General features: G+C 33.8%; 1 long non-coding RNA gene across 1 annotated transcript in view; it reads right to left on the reverse strand.

Annotated features, from left to right (window-relative positions):
- Positions 1 to 754: 754 nt before the first annotated feature.
- LOC105871714 (uncharacterized) overlaps positions 755 to 17,441 on the reverse strand; it is a 108,700-nt gene continuing 92,013 nt past the window's right edge. The window contains exon 5 of the long non-coding RNA XR_012921756.1: positions 755 to 868. This is a non-coding gene — a long non-coding RNA (uncharacterized LOC105871714). The remainder of the gene's footprint in view (positions 869 to 17,441) is intronic.

Here is a 17,441-nt window from a genome sequence, read left to right on the forward strand (position 1 = left end):
TACACTCATATGGATTTGGCTCTGTTGACTCACATTTTTGCCTTGAGGCAGAGGGTGGAGGTCAGAGGCCAGAATATAACTGGGTTAGAGAAGGGCTTAATTTCATGTGTCAACTTGGCTAGGCTATGGCATCCAGATGTTTGGTCAAACACTAGTGTAACTGTAACTGTGATGGTATTTTTTAGATGTGATTAACATTTAAATCAGTAGACTTTGAGTAAAGCAGATTACCCTGCATAATGTGAGTGGACCTCATCCAAACAGTTGAAGGATTTAAGAGAAAATGACTGAAGTCCCTTGGAGGAAGAAGAAATCCTGCCTCCTGACTGCCTTTGGACTCAAGATTGCAACATCAACTCTTTGCCGCTTTGTTGCTTAAGCTTATCTTTATTCAATGTCCAGTTTGCCTGTGTTTACAGCTGAATTAAGTATTGGGAAGCAAAAGGAAATTCCTAAAGAAATATTTAAAACTCTCATTGCAATGAAGCGAGACTTTCACCCAGTGTCCAGATATATGTGGACTTTTGATTTGTCTTTTTGACCCATTCAGGTCTGAAGGGCTGGAGTGTTGATCAGCCAGATTGACCCAACCTCACTGGGATCCTACTGGCATTGACTTTATGAGTTTCAACCACAAACTGTATTTTTTTCAAAGTCCGTGGGAGGATAATTGGACTAATGGAAAAGAGAATTTGTAATTTCCTTCAATCAATTTTTAATGTCTTGTGGAAATAAAGTTCTTTTGTAAGAGATCTACAATTTCCTCTTTAGTGTGTGGACACTCCCAGGAAATAAAGATGACCCAGGTAAAAATCTTCTAGGCACATGTGATCTTCTTCTCCTTCTCTTTCACCATCTCCTCCTCCACCTCCTCAGAAATATACAAGACAATATTGTATGATGAGCCTATCATATAGAAAATTAAAGTCTCAGAAATAGAACAGAATCAGGAGATTAATATCAACATAGAATAGCTGAATATCTGTCAAATTAAGTGAATTGTATAAGTTTAGAAGTTTAAGAACTTAACAAAACACAAAGTAAATACAAAGAAAAAATCCTTGGCACATCATAGTTAAATAGCTGAAAAATAGAGATAAAGATAAATAATTAAGATAACCCAAGAAAAATATAGAGATGAACATTAATTTAAATAACCATAGATTTCTCATCAGAATTTACAAAGTAATGAAGATAATGGAACAATAATTTTAAATGGATAAAAAAAATCAACTGAAAAGTCTATGTAAATCAAAGATAACATTCAAACATGAAGAGCAGATAAAGATTTCTTTTTTAATTGATGAAAAACTAACACAGGGTTAAAACTGTCATAGAATATACATATAGATAATTAGGACAAAATTTAGAGTCCAGAAAGAAATCCTTATATTTATGGTAAATTGATTTACAACAAAAGTGCCAAGACAATTTTAAGCAAATTTTGAAGGATCAACTGAATATCTACATCACTGAAATTGATTATAGACCTAATATAACTATTCAAATTACAGAGTTTCTAGAACATTTCATAACTAGAATGTAAAAATCATGGATCATAAAAAGAAAAAAATGATAATGTAAATTTTATCAAAATCAAAACTGGTTCTTCAAAAGCCATTCATAAAATTAAAATGCAACATAAAGTAAGAGAAATAATTGCACTCTCTATATGTTTGATAAAATATTTTTGTTTTAGAATATGTAAAGAACTGTTAAAACTTAGTAACGAGATAATAGTCAATTCACACAAAGAAAGTACAAAGGATTTAAAAATATACTTCACTATAAAAGATATAGAAATGGCAGATAATCACATGGAAAGATATTAGAGGTTGTCATTTCAGAAATGTAAATTAAAAACATAAATGACACAGCACTACATGTCTGTAAAAATAGATAAATTTATACATTTATAATAGCAAATTTGGTGAGCATGTTTTTCAAAAATGGATATCTCACTGCTGGTAGGAATGTAAAAGGACATAACCCTTAAGAAAACAGCTGGCAGAGGACATACAACTAGCAAATACCCAGCCATTCCACTTGTAGGCATTAATCCAAAACAAATAAAAAATATATCCATAAAAAGATACATACAAGAATGTTCATAGAAGCTTTCTTTGTAATAGTGAAAACTGGAAACAACCCTAATCTCTAGCAATAGGTGAATGGATAGACATATGATGGAATATTACTCAGTATTGAAAACACAATATTAATGAATGCAAAAACATGATAAGACATAAAAATCAATAGGCTAAGTGAGAATTGTTAGATGCAAAAAAAATAAATTCTATGATATTATTTATATAAAATTTTTTAAAAAGTAAACTAAACTCTAATAATAGAAGAAAGATTATTGAATGTCTGGGGCTTGGGACAAAGAGATGGATACACTGCAAAAAAGTATATGGAATATTTCAGGGATGAACAAAGATGCCTACATACTATTTGTGTTATTTTCACAGCTCATAATTTCATAGCCATCATTTATTTAATGGCATATTTTAAATGTTTTCAGCTTATTGTACATAAATTATTCCTCAATACAGGTTGACTAAAAAAAAGAGATATAGTTAAATTTGAAATTTTAAGGTTTCAATTCTTAAGTACTCATGAACTTAACATTAGAGTGTTAAAAAAAAAATGATGTACCAAGCTTAAGAACTTGGAAACAGAGCAAAATAAGCTTATGGAAAACAAAAGGATATAATTAATAAATATAAATGTATATAAACAATTAGAATATATAAATACTTGCATTGATAAATAAATTCAATAGCTGGTTTGATGAAAGAATCCAATTAAATAGATAAACCACCAACTAATCTAATCAAATAAGGGAATAATCATATAAACATACTGAGGAAACTAATTATAGGACAATATTTTGCTCAACTCTGTTCAAATAAATTTGAAAATTGACTTCAGAGTCTCAGAAAATATAAATTATGGGAAGAGCACAAAATGTAAACAAACTAATTACCGTGGTAGGATTTGAGAAAGCCGTCAAACAGCTCCTCTCCAAAATAAAACAACACTCAGATTTTTCACAAGTGATTCTATCAAACCTTTGAGATATAAATATTTTTAGTGTTATTTAAATGTTTCCAAACAGAGAAAGGAAGAAAACCTCCTTCTCTCTTTTCCAACTTCCCTTTTTAGGATGTTCACATAACTTTTCTTTATATGTTCTTGGCTCTCTTCAAATGCTTAAAGATTGTAGTAATGGGCCAGGTAGATTATAGGTAGCTGCCATAAAGTTTCTCTATGAATATATATATATATATATATATATATATATATATATATATATATATATATATATATACATACATATATCTGTTTCTTTCAGATTGTTTCCCTTATATCTGTGGGAGAACTGGCTGTAACCTCTGTGAAGATAGAGACAGTAAGTGAATAGGAATGCTTTCTTTTAGGGAGCACATTCTGGCTACAGACAAACCAGACTTGGATACCCCACAACTGTTAAAGCAAAAAAAAAGGTTTTGTGTTTTCTTTTTTTGGTAGTAGAAAAACATAGGATTTTTACTACTGAGTTGAGCTGCTGTTCCATTTTTCTGTTCCACTCTTCTGAGGAGGATTAACTCCACGTTAGCTAGATACCAATTCTTATAATTCCCTTTCTTCATATTTAAATGATTAAGGCAATCCATGTTTCTTACAGTTTGTTTCTAACTTCAGCTAATTATCTAAATTTGAAGACAAAGTAACCTATAATATATAAATCAGTTGATTTTATTCTACATAAAGTATTTTAATAATTTCTGTATACAATTTTTAGGGTTCATCCTACTTTAAAAAACACTTATTTTTGTATTTCAACCCTTCCTACCTGAAAGCAATTATAATTTGATCCCTGCTGAGAAAAAGGAAATAAATGATGAAGCTGAACTGTAATGAGCAACAAATAGAATATTTTTCAGGTTTTTAAAAATTATGGTAAAATATACATAAATTATAACTTACCATTTTAATATTTAAATGTATAATTATGTGGTATTAAGTTCATTAAAATTATTGTTCAACCATCACTACCCTCCATCTCCATAACATGACTAGGTGTTTAGAAACATTAATAAATATAAAACTTCATTGACCTATTTAACATTTTCTAAGGTGTTGGCATCAGGGAGAGAAGAGAAATATTTTGAATGTTTACAAAGTCACTTACAGTTTAAAATGTAATAGTTTTAACAAGGAACCATAGCTAGTTCTATCATTATAATGACAAAATAGCTATAAATAGATGCCTTTTTATTTGCAAATATTATTTTACCTTGTCAAAGTATTGATTATACAGATGGTATCATAAGTAGCACAACATCTTAAACTTTAGGTTTCATACATAAGAATTAATTATAGAAAATACAATTCAAAAATTTCAAACAAAAAGTATAAAATGACTCATTCTGCAGATGGTTGTTACTTCAAAGAAAATTGCTGCCAAGAAACATAAGAAGCATATAAAATTTTAAAATAAAAATCACTATATGTCATTTCAAAGTAATCTGAATCTTTGGTCGTTATTTATGAAATAAGAGTTATAAATTGGCAGTTTTTATAGACTTAAATTGATATATGTATGTATAAGTATGTATGTGTGTATATTTTAGTATATGATAACTTGATAACTTTTAGTGTCTGATGTCATATTCCAGAGTTTAAAAATAAATTCTCTTTACTCTTTTCTCTTTGGCTTTCTTTTACAGTATAAATTTTGTATTTTAAGCTGTAAAATGCAGCATACATATCTGAATTTCACTTTAGAGATATCAATATATTTTACTTTAAAAGTAAACATATTTCTATGTAACTAATTCTTGGCTTTTTGATATAATTATGAGTAGTCTCTTTCTTATTTTTCAATAATCTTACACAAACCATAGATATTTTAAATTCTTTGTGTAAATGCCTTCTAGAAAATCTGCAGGGAGATATCAGTGCTTCTAACCAATTAACAACAAATCACATCACTAAAAAAATTTCTGAAAAATGATTGGCTCTCTTTTCTTTACAAATTTGCCACCTATTTCCTCTCAAAAACTGAGTGAAGGCTTAGTCAAATGATTATATTAGGTTATTAAGTATGGAATGAAATGTCCAATTTCCTTAAGTACTAAGTTTGACAGTTGATATCTCTGACATTTCATTTTGACACTTCTTGTTTTATTTTTATTGTGAAGGTACATTATTATTCTTTCGAATACACACTTTGGTTCGTGATTATGTTTCAAAGTTTTTTTTAGAGCAAAATTTTTTCTAAAAATTTTCTAAAATCGATACGTCAAAAATTCATGTTATTTTTTAATATGACTTCTGTCGTGGAACCAAGGCAGCCCAGACTGCCAGAAATATCGAGGAAGTGTTTGGGGAGGATGTGGCTAATGAACACACAGTACACTGATGATTTGAGAAGTTCTGTTCTGGTGATTTAATCTTAAAAATGAGCCATGTGGGTGACCTGAGACCAAGGTGGATAATGATGAGCTGAAAGCTGTTCTGGAAGCAAATCCACCTCAACCTACAGGTGAATTAGCAAGGTTTGACATTACTATTCCAACAATATTGGACCATTTAAAACAAATGGGCAAGGTAAAGAAGGTGGATACATGATGGATACTACATGAATCAAAGGAGCAACCAAAAAGGAATTGTTTGAAAGCTGGCCTTTCTTCACTATTATGACATAAAGGTGAAACATTTCTACGTTGTATTGTTACATGTGATAAAGATGGATTGTTTTTGACAATCAAAAACATTCAGCACAATGGTTGGATAAAGTTGAAGTGCTGAAACACAGTCCAAAACTGAGTGTTCATTAAAGAAAGCCAATGGTGTCTGTTTGGCGGTCCAGAACTGATATTATCTACTATAGCTTCATGAAAACTGGTCATGAATTACACCAAACTTCTACACCTATTGTGTGAAATGCTGAGGATGAAATTAAGCAGCTGAGACTGGTCAAGGGAGACAGGCCAATCCTTCACAAGACAATGCTCGACCACATGTCACACAAACAGTGCTGCACAAACTAGAGCCTGGACTTGGAAATTCTCCGTCATCCACTGCATTCACCAGACATTTGGCCAACTGACTACCACTTCTTCCAGGCTCTGGACCACTTCTTGCAAGAAAAAATATTCAATTCTTAGTAAGCTGTGGAAACACCTTTTGTGATTTCATCACCACTCTTTCTCCAGGCTTCTTCACAGCTAGCATAAACAAGCTACCGTTAAGATGACAACTTTAACAGTTTAGGTGTATACTTTGATTAATTGTACTGTTTCTTGTTTGAGATATAATAAATTAAACTTTTGATTTGAAATCAAACATTTCATATTTAATAACCTAATATTTTTAAAAGTTGAGATTTAAAAGCAGCTTTCCCAAATTTAAAGCATTTTTTCATGTATGTGTATTCACTCTCTCTCATTGTCTTCTATATCAAATTTGGTCAGGGGAAATAAAAAACATGCTAGGTATTTCAGGCAGGAAAGGATTCAATACAGGTAAACAGTGGCTTATGCAACCATTGGAAGGCCTGGAGTAACTAATGGTCAGGGAGACCTCTGCTGGCCCTGATGAAACACAGATGTCAAAGAGGTGCAGGAAAGCTGTATTTGAAGAAAGCATCTGTCTGACACTTTGAAATAGACGATTTTGCTGAGGACAAAAGGGAACTGTTATTAAAGCCCTGAGTCTGCTGCCAACAATATCCATGGACCTGTTCACAGCTTTTTCTGGTGAATAATTGCTTATAATTCTCTCCCAACTTCCAAAAATTCTATGATTCATTGTCTCTCATTAGAAAAATCTAAACTGGAGCCCTGTGGGTTAGAGGTTGTGACAAATGTGGGCTTCTTCATTAACATACAGGAATGAATGTAGATAATGCAGAGCTCATAAAGGCCATTCAGCACCCTCTGAGAAAAGAACTAGAAGAGGAATGTTTGTAGAAGTTAAGATATAAAAACCTTTTCTTGAGCCTTCCAGAGCAATAAAATGCAACCATATTTTCCCCAACTTTTCTGAACTGTCCATTTAATCAGTATGTGGGGACTGTCTAATATAATACCAGTCAAACCTATTTCCAGTGCAATTAGTTACATCATGAGTTTGGAGCATGACTCTTAACATATGGCAGAACATATCATAGATATTAGGGATACAGTGACTTTAAGAGGCTCACAGATCTGTGGGAGAGATGATGGAGTAAAACAAATATTATTTTAAAAAGCCTTATGAAGGACATGGTAAAAGTGTGTAGAGGTCTATAGGATAGCATGCAGTAGCTATAAGTAATTAATCACCAAATGAGTAAGATTTCAAATATTATTCAAGTAATGAGGCTGATTTGGCCAAATAAATTTAGTTTTATTACATTTAAATAACTGTCTTTTTTATACATGGAGGATTTGCAAGCTCATGTTCAGTTTGTATCCAATGGAAGACATTTGAAGATTATAAAATTAGGAAAATTTAAAAAGATTACTTTTATTATCCTTTTATCAGAAGCTTAAGATCTCAAATCCTTCATTGGTCTTGACTAGTAAGGTAGATTACATCTTTCTTATTCACACACAGATAAGTTATTACCAGTGTTCCCACAAAGTAGAGACAGTCATTTAAGATCAGGATCAGCTAATATTTACAGAACAACTATAATATAATTCTCTAGAGTGACAGAGAATTTGTGCATATCCATTTAATTCATTTAACATCAAGAACAGTATATGGACCTTGACAACTTGTGTGTTGGTGTGTATATGTGAATGCATGTGTTTGTGTGCTTGTGTTTGTCTTACCAACAATCTACCTCATCCCCCCCTATTTCTATTATGACTCCTAAGTCTAAAAGAAATTATATTTCTTATTTATTTTCAACAATCTATTCACGTTGTAGCTATTTCTATTCTATATTTGAAACATAAGGTGGGTGATCCAAATTGGACCTTCCAGGTAACTTATTTCACTAGTAAAAGGGATAATTTTCTATATCATAATTCTTAAAATGGTTCTTAAAATCCTAATCATGATTCTTAAAATTTTCTGTTTGTTCAATCTTCATCACAATCTCCAGGCATTTTAGAAGTCAGTATCTCAAGGGATTCTTTTATTAACTAAGTATTTGTAAGCCATGAGACCTTACCATCTACTCTTTAGCCTATCTGAGGTAGTTACTACTATGGCTGTCACCTGAAAGCCTGGAAGCACATTCTCAATGGGGAAGCTGTGTATTGAGTTGTGTTAGGAAGAGCTCTGAGTAGCACTGTGAGGAAGGAGGGAAGGGACAAATTGAGCATGGCAAAGAGCAAGAAGCTCAGCTGTGAGTCCCTCTTGGAATCTGCAGTTGAGATAGCCTTTCCAAGATATTCCAAATCAAGGGAGTCACAAAGGGGCTATCCCTTTTATATCCCTCCATGAGCTAATCATTGGCAGCAGGTTTCCCATATGTACAGAAAAGAATAATAATCGTGTAGCAGTACTGACTGCTTTCCTGTGAAAATGACTTACAAGGTGGGTCCTTGGCCAGCATCTGGGAACCTAGATTTCAGGATAGTTGTGCCTACCCTAAGTTATAAATGTAATTCACTATGGCTGAACTATTTCTGCAAAAATATGATTTATGCTGACTACCTGGTTTTCTTCTCAGAGCCTGGAATTTTGGTTCATGCCAGACAGAGACATGTGATTAGTCTCCAGTACAAACCATGGGCCCTTAGTTTCTAATGAGCTTCTCTTGTAGATAACATTTCACACATGTTGTCACATTTCTTAGTTGGGAGAAGTAAGCACTTCCAGTGTGCTTCCTCTAGGGGAGAATTTTTGAGAACTTGCCACTGGTTTCCTCTGGACTTTACCCCATGAACATTTTCCTTTTGCTGATTTTGTTTTGTATCATTTTATTAATACTATAATAAATCACAACTATAAGTGTGACTATACTGAGTCCTGTGAGTCTTCTTGGCAAATAATCAATCCAGGGAGCATTACTGAAGACCACACCACAGAAGAGAGTTTAAACTTGCACAAAGCAATTTCCTATGGTAGAGAACAATTCCTGGTGAAGAGGTAGCTTTGAATGTTAGCATCCAATTATCTCCAGATGTGTAAAATATGAGTTTGTCAATCTCAAAGAGGGGATCCAAATGGAAAATCATTGTATCCAATAATGTGAATACCCGTGCCACTCAGATTGACATGCAATATCTATCAGGTGTGTTCCATCTTGGAAGAGCTTCTCCAAAATTATGGCTAATTTTGTTTCCTGGAGCACTAACAAGAGACATGGGATGGAACTGCAGCATCTGCTGATGTAGCTGAACTCAAGGGTATACCAGGGCTTCATCAACTCTTCTTCTCTCCTTTATCTGGGCCTATCTCTGCTACGACATTTGCTTGTTTAGGCAATTTTCCTTGTGGGGAACATCCAAAACTTAATCCCTGAGGTTCCCAAAACACTTTCTCAAACTATGCCCCCTGAAATAATTCATTTACCTTTAAAACTAAGCATAGGACGACCAAGAGATTCATTGGTGGATCACCTGAGCCCCAAACCTATTCTTCTTCACTCTCATTTATATAATAAATTTGATAATCAGAAAAAATTAACCACATAAATAAAGTAACTTTTTATTTGTCTGCTGGTCTTTTGGAATGAGGAGGCTGAAGTGATAGGGCGGCAGCTATAACCTAAATTCAATGGAACTCCTGCTGTCTATCACGGTTGAGCCATTCACCTTTTAAGAACCAAGACCTATCATCTTAAAAAGCCCAACATTAAGTGGCAGAAAGTACAAATAACCCAAATACACTAATGGGAGTTATAGTACCACTGTTATTTCCATCCCCTGGTCCCCAAACCTACACATTACACCTCTTGCAGATACTGAGCCATATAATGTGTATTCCATTAGGTTGTAAATCATATTCTGGAGTATGGTACCTGATAACATCAGAATATCCTTTTATGTTTCATATCAACCATATCTTTAAAAGGCTGTCACTCCATTACATAAGGCTGCCACCTTCTGAGTGGACCAATATGGTGAAGCAAGTGGATCCTATTTCATGGCCAGTTGCCACTACTGCTTTAATGTAAAGTGGATTTTTCATTCCTTTGCAAGGTTATATGGGATTTTGTGTCTATGGATTGTGGTTATGGTGAAAATGGCCCTGTTGGCCACAAAGAAAACTCTATTCTGTAAATATATGTCAATCTCAGTCAAGGTGAATTGCTGTTCTTTCCAGAGCAGAAGATGACAAATGTAATTAACTTGCCACCTATGACTAGTTGCTTTCCTTGAAATATGATTTCATATTGTGTACTCAGTGTTGGTCTCTGTTACTGACAGGTTGGGTAGGTGACAATAGCTAGCTTAGACAATTAGCAATCAATTCATTGTGCCTATGCATAACATCCATCTCTTCCTCAGAGCTTCTTCATTCACATGCTCACAGTTTCAGCAATGAATCACCGATTACTACAGTGGCTGAGATCAGTGGCTGAATCATTTATTTATTTGGTTGGGTAGTTGTGGATACTTCCTAATAGTGTTAAACTTTATATAAAGAGCTTTACATTGCATGACCACTTCCATAGATACATATATTAATATATATCTCTTATGCAGAAATTGTCATTGGTCTTCCAATTTTTCTTCTTTCATTTCTGTGTTAAAAAACATAGGCCATTTGCTACTTACCCATGAGCCCAGATATATTCTTACTGTGTGCCACATTTCATTCTGCACCAAGTGGATGTACCATTGCAGCATCTGAAACTCTTCCACTGAGAAGACTTTCTCTTCCTGTTCTCCTGAGGACCTTCCCATTTGGATTACAATGTAACTCCAGTCTACTTTTGGTTCATACTTATTTATTTTGACCCTTCTCATCCCTGATCCTGGACATTACACTTCTGTATTACCATGAATTACTATTGGATTGGTTTATCTTATGCTTCCATAGATCTGAAAGATCCCAACTTTGGCTGAATGGTTACTTGGTTTGTGATTAGAAGCTTCATCTCAATAGCATATCATAAACTACTTTTCTAATGTGTACAGTTTTCTGCTTTCATTTGCATGATTTTGATCTAACATCCCAAAGTTTTACATTGTTATTCTCTTATTGGGATTGATACTAACTTCATATTAGATCCAAAGATATCTCTAGTATTATATGTCTGCTGGAACAGATGGTCTAATGTGAAAAGCAATAGAGTTCAGGCAAACTGCAGAACCTTTTCCTTCTTTGTACAATATTCAAAGCTGTAGCTTTCTGTGTTGTGCTGTAAATCTCAAGTGTGAGATATGGTGTTCCTTGAATTCAAAAGGTCTACCAAGTTTTGTATTTCATTTCTAGTGGTGGGAGGAAATGTCCCTTTATATCTCAGTCCAGTGGACCCTGATAAACTTTGTTGATGTGGTAGGCCCTTGAATCTTTGCTATATTCACCACCTATGTCTCATCTCGTTATATAGCACCCTCTGTAAATCATCTCATAAACTACTTTTGGTTCCTGCTGGTACAGATTGGCCAGGTTTTTCAGCTTCTTATCATATAATCTATCCTATCTATAGGCTCAATATATTCCCAGTCAAAGCATGTTGGTCTGGTTGCCAGAAGAGGAGACTGGTAAAGATGCTTAGGCTGACCAATATTTTTTTCATAAGGCACTTGCCTCTCTTGGGGTTTCTGCTGGTTCCAAGAAGACAACATTATTTAATAAGGGGAACTGAAAAACATTTGGGGTCCATAGGGTATACAACAATGGTCTTTATCCAGAAATGATTTGCCACTTCCTGAAGCCAAGCAAACACAGGTATATCTGGAGACATTTTTAATTATCACAACTGGCAGAATAGGCACTACTGGCATCTAGTGTGTAGAGATAAGAGACACTGATAACCATCCTACAATGTACAGGCCCCTAAAACTAAGAAATATTTTGTGTAAAATGTCAGTTGTGCCAAAGTTGAGAACCCTAGTTTTAGAGAAATAAGAGAATTTAATTTATTTCTTGAATTTACCCAGATATTATAAATCTCAGGGCCCTAATGTTTTTCTTAATATAGCCTTAAGATTGGCATAGGAATGCTACCAAGCTAAGAGTTTATTCTTCTTTAAATGTATGCTTCTCTTGTATTAATAATTAAGTCAGAAATCTTTTTTTCTGTTCCATCTATCTGTAGGGAACAATATATAGAAGAAATATGAGGAAATTTTCTTGAGTGAATTACCTAAAAAGTGAGGTTGAGCAACAGAAGCTCATTCTGGAATGTGGTCGCAACTAAAGCCTCAGTCAAAACAAGAAGTTCTAGAGTTGAATTTTCCCTTAAAGGATAGAGATGGCCCAAATTGAGTCAAAGGTGTGGATCTCTGTATTCCTACATGAATCTGTCAATAGTTCTGAAAGAAAGCATCACTTTAGAAGAAGGAAATTACCTGTGAAGACCATGGCTGTGCATCTTAGCAGCAGTGCTTCTGAAAAGTTGAGTGATGGATGTACCAACCTCAAAGAAGATATCTGTACGGTGCACTACAAGTATCTACTATAGCCATCAAAATGATTGGCACATGGGGCCAGGGGTCTGGCATCAATGACAGAACTACTCCAGAATGCAGACAGAAAATTGAGAAAAAAATAGAAGTAATAAATAATAAATAAATAAACAAACAAAACATTTCTTTTAGAATCTAAAAGAAATCTAAAACATTAAATAGAGAACATTAAATATAGATAAAAAAAACACATGATAAAGGTATTGGCAACTATTTTTTGGGTAAAAGAGAAGAAAGAATGTGGATTAATGACACTTTTCTGTGTGTCAAGAAGTAATGACAGATGAAACAGACAGATGAAACAGATAGATGAAAGCAATAAATTGATAAGGAATAATCTATATTCAAATTATATTGGTCAAATTATAAATATAAAAATCAATATAATGATAATAATAATTATATTGATGATCCTTTCCTTTTTTGAGAGACATATATTTTTAAAAATAAAATTTCAGTGTGTACCAGGTGGTATCATGAATTACGCATCTCTGTTGTTTTGAATATATGTTCTGCACCCACTTTGTTGACCTTTTTTAAAGATTCTGCCATATGTCTTTCTCAAGCAGGTTGGTAACTGAGCAGGGAAACAAACTACTAGAAAAATTTGAATTTTTAATTTGAAGCAGTAAATTATAACTTTGGTTGCATAGCCATGTTGTTATAAGGGACAGTATGCTATTTTTTCTTTCATATAAATTTTAATCTCTTTAGCATAAAATTTATATCTGCCTCAGAAAATGGCATTATAGTATCTAAATTTATTGTTTGTGATTTATTAATATATATCATATCTCCTTATTCATGTTGATGTAAAAACAATAGCTTTTTTAGTTGTTATTTGTTTTGATCTTTGCTAGCTCCCCTAAAATAAATTATGAAAGGCATCTATGAAAACATAGCTTTGTAGATGCCATCCATAATTGTTTTTTCTTTCTACTATGTTTGAGGGAATATTGCCATTTTCTCATACTCAGCTTTTTTGATTGTCCCCTGTTCTGAAAATTGACCCTTAATAAATATTGTAGTTGCCACAATCTACTATTACCCTCATAAGATATAGCAAATTCTATTAAATTACAATGTAGATTTCTTTACAAATGTTAAATATATCTTATATGCTGAATATTTGGAATTATGACCTATAACAATCATAAAACCAATTGTATATGTTTAGTATTTTATAATTTAATAAATTTAGATCAGTGCTTCTCAAGCCAGGGCAACGCCTCTCCTCCACAACTCACACATGTACCAAGGGACATTTGACAATATGTGGAGACATTTTAAAAGTACTAAAGTACTTCTGGAATCTAGTGGGTAGAGGTAAAGGATGCTAATAAACATATTATTAAATATAATGCACAGGACAACACCCCCCCCCCATAGTAATAGTGCTGAAGTTGAGAAATTCTGTTTTAAATAATCTCATATGTTAAAATAAAAATTTAATTAAAATGCCAACTTTAACAGATTTGTAAATGAACCTAGATAATATTCTTGCCATGGATAACATAGTTTTTGAAATTTGGGGTTTTTCTAAATGTTTTAAACCTATTGTTTTCATGGTATGTTGAGTTCATTCTATTAATAACATTAAGAAACATCATTTCTGCCCCAAATTCCAACATAACTTGTAGATAATATATAGAATGTTTGAAAATACATACGATTATTTCATGAAGCTCAAATTTCTCATTAATTTAGAAATACACTGAAATAAATATTTCATGGTATCAATTTACCTTATTTTTTCCTATTCCTACCATTTTAGAATTCAAGTTTCCTTCTCTAGTGTATTGTTCCCATTTTTGAAGTAGTATTGAAATATATTATTAATGCTCAGCTAGTATGATAAATACTACATTCAGACTAATTTATATAAAGTCAAGTAAACCAAGTACTAAAATTAAAAACAAAATAAAATAATAAATCATTCTATTAGGGTAGTAGGCATAATGAAGTATGCAGAAGTTGGTTATTACCTAGGCCTCATAAGTAAGATAGAATGTTTGTGACATTGTGTAACACATTAAAATGGAGACTTTGACTTATTTGTACTGGCAAGGAAAATTGCCACTGAGTTGTGAAAATTGCTTTCTTTTTAAGTTCCGGTATGCTTATGTTTTAGTTTGACAAATTACTTTTCCTATTTTTAATCAGTTCCTTTCCAGAGTTTTTCCTGAACTGATTCTTTCTTTTCCTTTCCTTTAGAACAAAAGTCATTTTTACAAATCCTATTAATTTATCTACATTTATTCTGTTATTATATCAAATTCCTTTTAAACATAATTGTGATGAACTTTTTCTCAACAGATAATTTTTTTCATGATAATGGGCAAATATATAAAGAGCAAATATATTCTCAATTATTTTTATAAAGGAGAAAATTTTAAATCACTAAATCAACTGTAGAAAAGCATAGTATTTTCCCTAGATAGAGTTGAATGTTGATAAATATCTAGGAATATATTCTACTCAATGAATACTTTTAACAAATTCTTATTAATATTCATATATATATATTTTTGTTTGTGGAGTTCTGCCAAAAAAAAAAATCTTACAAAAACGCCCTGTTCTTTAATCCAATAATAGTGCCCATATTGCCTAAGTTGTTATTTTAACCAATGTTGCTATGGAAAACTATATGAACAGAACTTTTAAATCAATGTTGATCAATAATCTCCAATCTTAGCTCTCTGCTCCTTCCATTCAACTAAGAGCTGCATCTCCTTGTGCATTGCCAGCCACATCCCTGGGACACCATGGTAAAAGTGAAGCCCAGAGAAAATGGATTTGGCTGTATTGGCACCTAGTCACCAGGGCTGCTTTTAACTCCAGTAAAGTAGATATTGTCACCATCAATGAATGAACCCTTCATTCACCTCAACTACACAGTCAATATGTTCCATTATGATTCCACCCATGGCAAGTTCCATAGCACAGTTAAGGCTGAGAACAGAAAGATTCTAATTAATGGAAATCCCATCACCATAATCCACAAGTGAGATCCCACCAAAATCAAATGGGGCAATATTGTTGCTAATTATGTTGTGGAGTCCACAGGCATGTTCACTATCTTTGAGAAGGCTGAGGTTCACTTAAAGGGGGGGAAGGCAAAAGCATCCCAACTCTGCATTTTCTGCTGATGCCCTCCATTTTTGATAGGCATGAGCCACGAGAAGTATAAAAATAACCTCACTATTGTCAGCAATGCCTTTTACATCAGAAAATGCTTAGGCCCTCTAGCAAAGGTCATCTGTGATCACTTTGGCATCATGGAGGGACTCGTGACAATAGTCCATGCCATCACTGTCATATAGAAGATTTTGGATGGCCCATCTTGGAAACTATAGCATGACGGCCACTGGGTTCTCCAGAACATCTTCCTTGCATCTACTAGAATTGCTAAGGCTATGGCAAAGTCATCCCTAAGATGAATGGAAAGCTGACTAGCATGGCCTTCTATTTTACCACTTCCAATGTGTCAGCTGTGGACCTGACCTGCAACCTAGAGAAACCTTCCAAATATGATGAGGTACTGAAGCAGACATGGGAGGGCCCCCTCAAGGGCATCTTGGGTTACATTGATCACCAGGTTGTCTCCTGTGATTTTAACAGTGACACCAAGTCTTCCACCTTCAATGCTAGGGTTGGAATTGCCATCAACAACCACTTTGTCAAGCTTTTTCATGGTATGATAATGAATTTGACTACAGCAACAAGGTGGTGTACCTAATGGTCCACATGGCCTCCAAGGAGTAAGAACTCCCACCACCATGGGTACCAGTGAGAGAACAAGAGGAAAAGAGAAGCCCTCATTTGCTGGGGACTCCCTGGCCCTACTGTGTTCCCCCTCATACTGAAATTCTTCCCTCCTTGACACAGTTTCCATGCCAGAACCCCTAAAGAATGAGAGGGGCCTAGGGAGCCCCACCTTGTCATCTATAAATATAGTCACCTATACACAGCCCTCTTCTCCCAAACAATCTCTGATATCAAGTTGCCTGAATAAGTTAGAATCAGAATCCTTAAATTTTAGTTAAGAAAGAGACTCAAAAAAATGAGTGATTGCATTATATTGTCATTTTTAAAGCTGCTGGGTTGGGAATTCAATTATTTGTACCCAAAAGGACCCTAACTATTAGACCAAATTTTAAATCTCAGAAATGTGACCGAATTGCAGTCAACTGTACATGGAAGATATGCAAGAGAAAATAAGCTCAGTGAATGAGTGGTTGAGGCATAGGTCAGTGTTTATTAAAGGAAGAATGATGTGGGCCTACAGGGAGATGCCATGGCTCATTTTATGCCCTTATTTTTAAAATCATTTTCTCTTATTCTACTGTTTGGATAGATGAGAATCAACAGAAAGGATAATATATTGTAATTAAGACTGAATAAGGTAGGAGGTTAGGAAAATCTTCTATGTGAAGAGAAATGAAGTTTGATTATTTTTGGCTCTTAGGACACTTGTATTTCTATGAGCTAACAGAGGTAAGCAATACCAAGCTTCTTATATTATATTACCTTATTCTAGGAAGGCCTGGACAGAGAGTCAAGGGAAAAAAATTATTGTAACTACATATTAAGAAGCTGTTTTTCCTATGGAAAATATTGCAGAATGTTAGGGATTGGAGATGGGACTAGGTAAGAAAGGAGAGAGATGTGTTAAGTGATAGTGTTTTTGTTATACTACATCTAGTCTAGGTTAAGGGAATTCTTAACCTAGTTGACCAATGTATGGGGGAGGGAGCCACATTGCTTTGCCTGAAATTAAGCCACTATTAGTTGTATGCTCCATTATTTTGGGGGCCTACATTTCCCTCAGGAACTTTTGTGGTCATT

This window comes from Microcebus murinus, chromosome 11, assembly GCF_040939455.1.
Source record: "Microcebus murinus isolate Inina chromosome 11, M.murinus_Inina_mat1.0, whole genome shotgun sequence".
NCBI classification, from domain to species: Eukaryota; Metazoa; Chordata; class Mammalia; order Primates; family Cheirogaleidae; genus Microcebus; species Microcebus murinus.